This window comes from Sturnus vulgaris, chromosome 5 (genome assembly GCF_052056855.1).
Source record: "Sturnus vulgaris isolate bStuVul1 chromosome 5, bStuVul1.hap1, whole genome shotgun sequence".
Lineage (NCBI taxonomy): Eukaryota > Metazoa > Chordata > Aves > Passeriformes > Sturnidae > Sturnus > Sturnus vulgaris.
In genome coordinates, this window is record NC_142247.1 from 46,160,088 (window position 1) to 46,171,691 (window position 11,604).

General features: G+C 39.7%; 1 long non-coding RNA gene across 1 annotated transcript in view; it reads left to right on the forward strand.

Annotated features, from left to right (window-relative positions):
- The window catches only part of LOC148223690 (uncharacterized), a 16,700-nt gene extending 5,334 nt beyond the window's left edge, over positions 1 to 11,366 (forward strand). The window contains exons 2-3 of the long non-coding RNA XR_015803982.1: positions 9,542 to 9,621; positions 9,761 to 11,366. This is a non-coding gene — a long non-coding RNA (uncharacterized LOC148223690). The remainder of the gene's footprint in view (positions 1 to 9,541; positions 9,622 to 9,760) is intronic.
- Positions 11,367 to 11,604: the final 238 nt, after the last annotated feature.

An 11,604-nucleotide genomic window follows, 5' to 3' on the forward strand; every position in this document is an offset into this window, starting at 1 on the left:
TTCACTGTCTTTTGAGACTGTCAAACAGAAGAATATTACTAAATATGTTTTGAGTATTGTTGTGTAGTTTCTTATATTTGCTTTTTGAGGATATTTGTCTGATAACAGGGAGAACTAACTGGTGGGAGGAGAGGGAGTAAGAGTGTGGGATCCCTGAGAATTTGACTGAAGACTAGTTTTCTGTGCTTACTGAAATGGGTTTTTTAATTTTCCTAAGCAGAAGGCCACCCTGCTGCCAACAGTATCATACTATGTGATGGTTGGGCTGTGATTCTGAGTCCAATTTCCATCTATATTTGCAAACTAACCAGGCCAGAAAAGGGCCTGAAGTGGAGATGTGCCACCATCCACACTGTGTAGCTGAGGCACTCTAGCACATTTTTGCCCTGTGTCAACAAACACATGATGCCCAGGCCCTGAGAGCTTTTCTTCCCCTCCTCACAGTTCAGAATCAGGACCAAAAAACGGATCCTGTTTTCTTGTCTGGTTCAGAGGTAGCCACTAAAGCTTTCCAAGGGACGTCATTTACCTGCATACAGTTCTACTTTACAGCTGTTTGACACCAAAGGCACTACTCCCATTAGCTCTGTAAAGCCTTTTGTGATACTCAGATCTGGAAAACATTTGTAGCCACTTTCCCCCTCTAACTTTTATCTGGAACTTTTCTTGGAAAAGAATTAAATAAAATGAGTAAGCACTTCACAGTTTAAGGTCTGAGCCTGTTTCCAGAGGGTCCTTTGTGAGCCCTTCCAATTATTTGCCTTCAGCTGGGCTCCTGAGTTTATCTATTAATTTTTCTTCATAAATAAATCATGAATGTGCACTAACCCTTCTTTGTTACTGTTCCTCCAAATTTTCTATAATTTTCTGGTAATGAATTTTACGCTATTTACTTCATGTGGTTTTACAAGCATAATGAGCAAATGGAAGTGCTCGGATTACAGCTAAAACCAGTTTAAATGCAACTGTTCATCTTCTTTTGTAACAAAATCAATGAATACAAAGATTCTAAGTTTAATTTGTCTATTTTTCCTCAAACAGCCACTCCCAATAGGTGTTCTGCTGGAAAAAGCAAGGTTCCAAGAAGGATTTACAGTGGAGAAGGGATGGAGAAGGAGCAGATGAGAGATACTAGTAGAGTTGAGTTTTACAAGAAAGAACTTTACAATCCTCCCATTCATCCCAACTACTTCTAGGTCTGGATAGAGAGTATCAGACCGTAAACTCTGCCTTTTGTTTTTGTGTAAGGCACTCTGATATAAAGGACTTGTGGTTAATAGAAAAATTGGGAAGAATGGTGGCATCTTGCTGATCAATGATGATCAAGCAGTAATGGGTATAGAGGTCAGGAGGATTTAAAATCCACTGGGATTTAATGTCACTATGCACTTTACTCTGGGATGGCTTCCATCCTAAATAAACCACCTGGAGAATGGAAGTAGTTATGACAAGAGGGATATGGCAGCTCTGAACTTAATAAAAAGTTAAAATGCTGACATAACGCAGTCCTGGGTCACACATCTAGTATAGATCAGAAGATACTCATGGAAAGTGCATGCACAGTGACAGCCGAATTGCTGAAACCATGTGGCTTTTTTAGCATAGCAGAGATAGTAAAAAAAGAGAATAAAGATCCCTTTGGGGTCCTCACACAGAGTGAAATTTAAGTTTTCCAGACCAAAATGCCAGATGCTGGTAGAAATGCATTGTGTTTTGGGATTAGTGATATAGTGCTGCAGCTATTATCTTTTTCCTTTGGAAATGTATTAGACCTTTAGTGATCACTGAAGGCCAGGACTTTGTTATTTCTTAGAAACAAAATTACAGGTTGATTTTTCAAAACTTTTGAAAAAGATTTTTCACTCTTGATGGCATGTAGCAATTGTTTTGTGACTGTGAAACCAGGACCTGTTTTCTTCACTGACAGGTTTGCTCCCCTTTTGTTGATAAACCACAGTTATAGCAGGTAGTGAGTTGTTTGTTCTGGGTTTTGTAGTTTCATAGTTTTTTTGTTTGGTTTAGTTTTTGTAATGAACTTTTCATTTCTTATGAAGCATAAAGTTTGACACAACACATGGCAAATAGATAAATTAGAACGGCAAGTCTAATGTTTCTAATATTTGCAATTTAGCCAAGATTTGTCTTGTAAGCAATGGAAGAGTTTGCAGTGGTGTGTAGGAGTCTCTCCCCACACTTCCAGTCATGCAATGGTCTGCAGTAGTGCCGGCAGAGCACACAGAGTGGGAGGTGGAGGGGAAACATAGGAAGATGTGGGGGCTACCTTGAACTGTAGGCTGAAAAATGCTAGAAGATGCTGAATTATGGAGGAATGGGGAAGATGTGAACGTGGAAGAGAAAGATAGGTCCTTTCTGAGGATGCAGAAGGAAAAATTAGAAAATTAATGTAAAATAAAGAAAAGAAAGGCAGACTTTCCAAAGCTGTTTCTCAAGGGAAAATCTCAACACTTAATAAGCAGCGCTGTCTCCACTAAACTAATTTAGAAACCAGATCCTGGCTAGAATTTTGATTAGTAATTATGAGCATGTTTCCTTTCACCTACAGCTTTCCAGGGAGAAGACATTGACTGAATCCACTGATTTCTCTTTTGTATGAGCACTACTCACACATAGTTCATAATACTGCCCCAAACAGCAGTAATGAACATATTCTATACAGTGAACTAATTGCATCAGAAATTATTTGTTTAATAATAAGATGACCCCTGAAAAGTTATTTTTTAGATGTAAAGCAGAGAAAATTATTTCCTGACATGACATATGGCCAAGGTTTTCTAACATAAAAAGGTCTTTCTACTCCTTTGTTTATGAATCTACTCATGTAACAGCTATTCAGAAAATAATACAAATTTGTTTATATTAATGGGATAGATTTTGAAATTTAAAACTCTTCTCACTTTTTTGCTCTTAATTTAAGCGAGCTGTTCCTATGAAGCATACTTGAGTGATAACATACTTGTATTTTTGATTCTAACAAAATGAATTTTGCTGTGTTCTGACTCATTTTGTTCACAGCTAAGAATGCTTGCAGGAGACTCCTGAATTTTTTGACACAATACCAACAGACGCTTATATTCAGACAGTGTTTTTATTACTAATGAAGACAGTCAGCGATTTAATGTATTGAATCTGATATTGAATTATGAAAGACAACATGTATGCAAATGTGCCAGGTCATTCTTCCACAATGGGTTTCACTCAAATTTTATGTGTGTATTTTGAACTGTGACAACATACACCACTGCTTCTAAGTTTGAAAGAAGAAGGTCTGTATGGAAAAGGATTTTTTTTAATAGTTGTAAGACCAGCCTAATGAGATTCAGGACATTTACTTTCCAACATAGCACTGGTCAGAAACAGAACAAGTTTTTTCTTCCCTACTAACAATCATGAGTCCATTTTTTTGATTATTCTCATCAGTACCTAAATGTGGATTTATTGCTTATCTGGATATTCTACTTCTTGATCAACCACTCTTTTGTCCAGTTGCCATGAAAGTAAATGTTGGAGCTGAGACTAAGCTCAGCTTAGTCAGTGGTCATATGGACCAGATGTTATCATAGCCCATTTGTTTCTCCTGCTCTGCCAGCCTCCACACAGGTGAAGCCATACACCCAGCTCTCTCAGCACTCATCTGCTCCTGTGCAGTACTGGTCAGTTTATTTTAGTGGCTTGCAACAGCATTTTAACCTAACTTGGCCAGTTTTCCCAATGACACGGGTGAAGGGCATTAATGCTGAACAGGAGGAGGCAAGCAGACAGGAGAGTTTAGAAATGTTACCTAAATTCTTTTACCTTAAAGAGACCTAATCAGTTACCTAAGCTCAGGGCATTTTGGCTCTCTTCTTGACTTGTCACAGGGTTAAGGGGAAAAATCCAGATTTATTTGAAACAGCTCTGAGAACAGCAGTTAAAAATACTTCTTGAACGTACCATATATATACATCTTCTATTATGCAAGCATTATTTTCCTTCATTCTGATATCAGAGATGTGAACTATCTTCAGAGAATGAAATACCATCTCAAGATAAATCATGTGGTTTCTTACTAATGCTGCTCTATCAGAGCATCCAAGTCAGTGCTAAGCAATCTAGCAAGTGGAGGAAAGGGTAAGCCATTATTAAATTTATGAGAAGCAGCTACATCCTATATAATCACTTTTTCTCAGCTGACTTGGGAAAATCCTTTAAATCTGTCTCATTCTATTTGGCATGCACAGTAGCTCAGTGTGATAGAAAAGATTTACCTTTCCCCAGACAACTTTTCAGAGCCTTTACTTTTCAGCTGACAGCGAGGAAAGAACCTGTAGCAGTGTGTTTCAATTTAGAGTCAGATTTAAAGTCTTCGAAGGCACCTGAATTTAAGCAAAGATTAGGCACATAAAACCAAAATTACAACTCAAACCCCCTTTGTAATTCCCTTATTCTGAAATTATTGAACCTCCCTAGGTACCTAGGTTATTTACTCAAAGCTTTCCATGTCTCTGCCCAAAGCTCAGTGAGGATTCAGAGCTGGGGTGTTTCTCCTGCTAACTTTCCCGTAGAGTCTGCTTCAGCAGCCCTCCTGAATACCTAATGCCTTAGTAAAATCATAGATTTATAGGTGGAAAGTAAAAGAAAAGGAGCGAGATGAAAGCCTGATGTTGAGCACTGGTCCAGGGCAGGGTGGTCCCAGGGTCTCAGTGGACATTTACAGTGGTTCTTTCATGCCAGATAAACTCCTCAAGCCTCTCTCCTGAGCTGCAAGCTCCAAGCAGATGTATGTGCATCTCTCAAGATGGACAGGATTTTGGATCTCACATAACCCTCAAAGCACCCTGCTGGATGCTCCTTGCTGGCCCCCTCCTCAAGCTCTCAGCCCCACGCGTGGCCCTGATACAATTTCTGGCAGCAGCATCTGCCTTGAAACAAACTCCCAGGTCAGTTTCAGTGCCCAAAATCTGGAATGTCAGAGCCTTGCTCCAGCTCTCATCAGTCTGGTCCCTGGAGTGGGAGAAGAGTCTGGGGCTCACAAAGCCTTGCATCTTCAGCTGAGTTTCTCCTGAGCTGAAACCAGTCTGGAAAGCCAGAAATTGCAGTAGTGTGCCAAGAGGGTTCTTCAAAGCTATCTAAAGCAATTATTTTACGTAACATTTTTGGAAGATTAAGATGTATTTTTCATTGTTGAATCGCTGAATGACAGTTATATTTTTTACTTCCCATAGGTCTGGAAGGTCCAGGACAGATTTCATTGCCTTGCTAATTTTAAGGGGTTTGACTTTTTCAATGACCAACCCTCATGTTCCTCCTAAATCCCTTAGCTAATCAACAGATCTATCAGGGTATGCTTCTGAATTATACTGTGCTTGCATTTTGCATCAGTTACTACTGACATAGAATCAAAAAGCCTAATTGGGATTAAATATTCATATAAAATAGAGAACAGTGTCAACAGCAGAAGCCTTACTAGCATGTTCCTGCTTGCTTGCCTTTGCATAGCTGCACGTCCCTCTTTTACTCTGTTCTCATTCTTGACTTTACTGATTTCTGCTTGTCATGGAGTTTATTGATTTAGAACAGAAGTTGTAAAAGTTCAGCAGCTACCAGGATTATTCTTTTATTTAAGCCATCTGACTCACTTTATTATATTAATAAATGAGAGACCCTTTTCTTCAAAATGCTTTTCTCAGATTTCTGCCAGCTTAGAAACAATTTCTCCCAAAATTTACAGTGCTCATGAAGATGAACAAAGCTCACAATGGCTCCATTCTCTGTGAGCACAGCAGATCTCAGCTTGAAACAAGATAACCACCTAAACTACACATCTAATGTAGTGCAATTTTTATTATAAGGTGCTTCTTATATATTTCATGATCTTCTGCTGTAGTATTTTGAAGATAATCTAATTCATTATTGTCTTCCAACAGAAGAATTTATTACCTGAGATTTTTCTTGTTTTCATTGACATGGCCAAGTAATGAATAGCAATTAATGCAGAGATTTTTAAAATAACAGACAGAAAACAATTTAGGAATAAATTATCAAAAACTGGCCTTGAATTTTTTTGGTTTAGTTTGATTTTTTTTTTTTGATTGATCGAGGAAAATTGTACTGTATATATCTTCTATTCAAGATTGGTTTTGTTTGGTTTTCTTTCAGAGTGTGTTGATTTTATTTGTCACCATTCTTTTCCTTTCCTTTGCAGAAACCCTAAATAGTGCATATCCTTCAAAACAACTGGCATGACACAAGACCAGTAGTGTGCATGTGTAGATTATCAGGATCTTAAATAACTCTCATGTTGCATTCAGTGATCTGAATTTTCATGCTGCAAATATAAATGCCATGTTACTTTCTGATGCTGTAATACAAGTATGAATATTGCTATGTTCTGTAAACCCAAAAAGATATGGCAAAGCAACACCGCTCCTGGGCTTGACAGTGATGGCAGTATTTCAGCTTCCAGTAAACAAATAGGAAAAGACTTACAAAATTAAACACAAAGTTGAGTATTTCATAGTGACTTTGCTAAATGGGACTGGTCTGTCTCTTCCAGAGAACTCTACAGAAAGCGACCTCTTGTGGCAGGTGCATGTCCAAGATGTCCATCTGCAGGTGTGCAGGGACTCCTGCATACAGCATGTCTCAGGCAAGGCTTTTTTCAGCTGGCCAAGGGAATGTGGCCTCTAAGATCTGAAACCCAGACTTTGGAAAAGACTGGAGAAGTGCTGCTGAGCACTTCCTAAGCACCTGGCCCTGTTTCTGTGTGACTGCAAAGAGATCTTCAGATATGCTCCCCTTCCCTCCGTAGGCTGCAGAGAAGCTGAGAGGGATCTTGCCTGTGCATGGGTTTATATACAAGCTGAGAAAATTAACAAATCATGACTGGGTTTTGTGTTCCATTTCCATGACAAAAAAGAGATTCCCACAGTTTTCAGGTGCCACTGGTTAATTTCTTCCCAGTATTGGGTGTTGCTAACTGGTTGATGCCCAGACCTCTGATGTAATGAGCTCTTGTGGTACTTTGGGTGTGTCTAAAAGGTGGAGGGGTGGCTGTGGATAGCAGGTATGCAGGGCTGGCAGCACAGATTGTGCTTTATCTAGCACTGAAGGAGACAAATAGTGACAGTGAGAAGAGTCAGAGATGCAAATGCACCTGAACAGTCAGGCCACCAAACAGAGGCTGTGTCAGTTGTTCATGAGACCTGGAAACAAAGACGTCACTTGTTCAAGGAAGCCAAGGGGACCTCAGGGAGGAATAAGGTGATGCTATTCAGCCCATCATTCCTTCTCTGCAGTGAATTAACTGAAGCATCTCAGCTTTGTAAAGCTAAACAGTAAAGCAGTTGCTGTGCCTTATATCCCATTTTAGTTTCCCTGTGAAGTGTAAAAGCTCCATTACAAAATAAACAGCCCAGCAAAGATCTTCTGGGTGTTAACAGTGTTTTGAGGATGTTCACATTTTCTCTGTGCACTTTCATAGGTATGCAAGCTTGCATTGAAATGTATCCCCTAAAAAAGGGCTTATGGCTAAAATATTCTACATAACATTTGATACAATTGTATAAAATGTAGCTCATAAAATCCTGCAGAATGTCTTGTATGGTACAAAGCTGGGAAGTGCATCTCATAAAATACTCTGAAACCTGTATCTTGAAGCAGAGGATAGATCAAACGCTGCAGCAAATTAATCTGGATGACACCTGGCTTTCACAGTGACAGGTTTATTATTGGAATCTGCTATGCTGGAAGAGATGCAAGGAGGGAGGGGAGAAGGTAGGGGGAAGGGAAGCATGGACTGCCCTCTTGTGTGATGAGCCAGCCTCAGCTAGGTAATATTTATATTAGTGTTACTAGAAATGATACCTTTCTGTCCCTCCCAGCACAATCACTATTCTGGGCAAGGAGCAAATCCATAGAAATCCCTCTCAACTGGGCAAAGCTAAATAGGCATCAGCTCCCTGGAACATGGCAAACACCGTGTCTGCCTTCCAGTCTTTTAACAATATACATGCTCTCTTTTGTGTAAGATGTCGCAAGAAAGAAAATTACTCCAGCTTCTTTCTTGGGACTGTCAGGACAGATGTATCCCAACTGCCATGTTCATGGAGAGGTTTTGTTGGAGGGAAGATTTTGTTGTAGGGGTAAAGTCTTTCTGGAGAATGATGCTTCCCCTTTCACTAGGGAAGAAGTGATGGGAAAATGGAACTTTTTAAGCACTTGGCCATTCTGACACTTCTGTCACAAACCACTCATGCATGAGATGTCAAGCTGTCACAGCTCTGCGACACTGGTTCATGTTTTAAACATGTTCAAAACATCATGCATTTGAGAAATCTTGCTGAAGCTGGAGAAAGTTATTACATGCCTGGACTTGTCTATGTGGTTCCTAGGAGCACACTAGTCTGAAGCTACATTTGCACCATTGCTGTGGTTGTAAACATATGCTGATCATATACAGACTCCTGGCAGCTCCTTCGGTGTCTCAAGGCCCATGATCCCTGCAGCAGACAGCAAGAATTTGTTCATTTGCTAATGTTTCCTGCTTGAAGTTCCCACCGTTGCACCGGCCCAGTGGAGCCCAGCAGCAGAGCAGGTGGATTTTGACCGCTTGAACATGGGGACCTGATCCAGAGAGATTTCAGTATCACCTTATAAAAGCACCCAAAGCCTCTCTGCAGCACTGTTAGCTCCATTTTGAGTACCAATACTATTTCCACATTACTAAAACAGCTCAAAAAAGTCTCACGGCAGAGGATGTAGGTGGCATTGGACTTCCTCATCCATTTTCCCTATCACATATTGCAGGGAAACAACCTTTGCCTGAGGCTCCTATTTTTACATCCATAACTCAGTAGTGCCCTCCCATTGCAACTGAAAAACCCTACACACATCAGATCCCAGTTGTAGTCACTTTGTACACTCCAGATTAATCCAAATATTTATCCTTTCTACTTTCTAATTAGTTCAGTTTTCTTATCCTCAAGCCCATGTAGATGGCTTTATTTGACAGTGACTTCATTGATGCTTCATAGAAAATTCCCTCAAAATATGCAAGAACAAGATATATTGTGTGAGAGGACAGGTCACCTTGTAAGAGACCCAAATTTTAAAAAGTACAAATTGACAAGTAATGAATGCATACAGTACTGGAAGCTTTTCAGTTATTTCTACAAAACTGGAAGAAGTTATGAAACCTTAAAATTGCAGACAGTCATTTTATGCAAAATATTTGTTAGATTATCCAGGGATAAAATCTCAGAATTTTCCTCACAAATATCAGTAAAATCCAACAAGGCTTCCTGGAGGCATTTTGCACATTATGGTGGGTACTGGCATTATCTCCACTTTGCAGCAGTCACTTCACACCCATGTGCTTCTCCAAATAATGACTTAATCTGTCATAACCAGGCCAAGGTGACATAAAGAGGTCACTGTAATATCAAAGACTCTGGTGTAATAACTATCAAATGTAGTAGACGTATCAAAAATACATCAGAGTCCACTAAAACTGAATATAATTACTATTTTCTTTATTTTCCAGTGCAGAAGGAGATAATACCATTTGGTGTCCAATATCACTCTCACAAGACCATGAAGATCTTGTTCTAGTGCTGCAGCCAGGTAAAAGAAGGTTGTGTGCTCCCAGAGATATCAGGAAGCATGGGGGCTTTGGGGGCTAAAATGGAAAAATGGCCCATCACCACTATCCTTTTAGTGGCAATTTTTCTGCTGGCTTCTACTGTCTTCTTTTTCTGTTCAGTTGCAGTAATGTGACTTCAGAACCACTGTGCTCAAGAGGAATGCTCTTTGTTCACTTTTCTGTTTTGGGAGGAGGCAACAGAAAGTTTTGATGTTTACTGTTTTCTACGGGTATATATTGAGAGCAGGAGCCTGAAAGACTTCAAAGATCACAGCTGACTGGCTGTGAAACGAAGAGTATGGGGAGAATTTTCTAGTGTCCAATGCTTAAAAAAACTCAATTAGATGGAGAGACAGTCATTGCAAGTGGGATTACCAGAAAATCCCGAAGCTGATCTCTGTGACGCTGTCTTGAATCAGTGTAAGTAAGAGTTCAAGCAACTAAGCAGGTGTTCAAGACCCCCAAAAGCAGAGTTGTGAGAAACAACTCCTATTCCAAGCAGAATCAAGCTTTTTCCTCCCTCACCATGTTTCCTTTCAACTTTTTGTTTCTTGTTTTATTCCCATTCCTCCTATCTATATTCCCTACTGCACTTCTAGTGATCTTTTATTACCTTTTCTCCTCCTTTTTGGTCCCATGTGGTCACGTACAAGAAAATAGAAAGTGGATGACAATCTAACTTAAAGGAGACAGGAGAACTTTCAGTGAGTGCTCTGAGAGATTTAAATAAAATCAAACACATTATCAACCCTAAGTAACCCAAATTCGGCTTACACGATTATATACGAGTATGCATCGTTTGTATGAATATGTAAAACATGGATGCAAGACTTCCAAATGAGATCCGCACATAGCTAAATCAGTCAGGAAAAAACACTTTCACTTTGCCAGCGGCTGACAACTGAGAACTGAGAATGGTGTTAAGCACAAGCGTTAACGAGCCCTAATGACTGGTAGGCAGAGGGAAGAACTGCTCAAGACCAAGACCAGTTCTAAAAGCTATGGTGCTACTGCCACCTGAGGTTTTCTTCTGGAAGTACAACTCTTACCTGGAAGGGGTTGCACAAAAATTGTGGTAAAAGAGGCAACATCTGCCCTCCTCGATGCCCTTGCCAGCCTGGGCAGAAGGACTAGAGATCTCCAGAGGTCCCTGCCAGCTCATTTGTCCTGTGATCCTATAATGGTTAGGACAGTTGTGTTTTCATACAATTTTTCGGCTGTGTGATGTTTCAACTTCATGTGCAAAAAAAAAATTTATCTGCTGCTACCTTGACCTATAAAAATTGCAATGTAACCAGAAGAAGTGAAGGCATTCCACCATTATGGTACTGGCAATCTTTAAAACCAGAATCCTAGATGATTCTTGCACAGGACACGGTCCACGTGTACTGCTCCAGAGTATTACACCATGGGCTGGGAACTCTTCCCAACTCCACACACGACATCTGCATTGAGCAGTACGGTAACAGTACTGGTGTCCAAGTCCATATAGTCCTGATATAGCATGTGACAAGGAAAATGAATTGAGTTTTTGAAAAGACCAGTAAATATTCTAAATAAACTTAATTGTATACGTTTCATCATCTTCCCATCTTCTATTATTGGTATCTGATTTTAATTGGGAAAGACATGCTGTCATTTGTGCCCAGCTTTTGATCCTGTTCCTGAATTTCTCCTATTTGTTGTAAAACACCATTTTGATCATAAAAGCTATTCTCTCATACAAACTTCTCCCATGGTGGATCTCAGCTTTACACATGATGTACATTGATGTACTAGACCAAGCACTTGCAAGGCATGAATTTTAAAATTAGTTTTCTCCATCATGTTCACCATCACAGCTTTCTGGCTAGAAAAAGTATAACCCAGTTACATTTAAAATAATAGAATTAGAAACATAACATGCCATTTTGAATTGTGACTCTCACCAAGATAATGTTTTGGACTCTTTCTCTTTTTCAAAG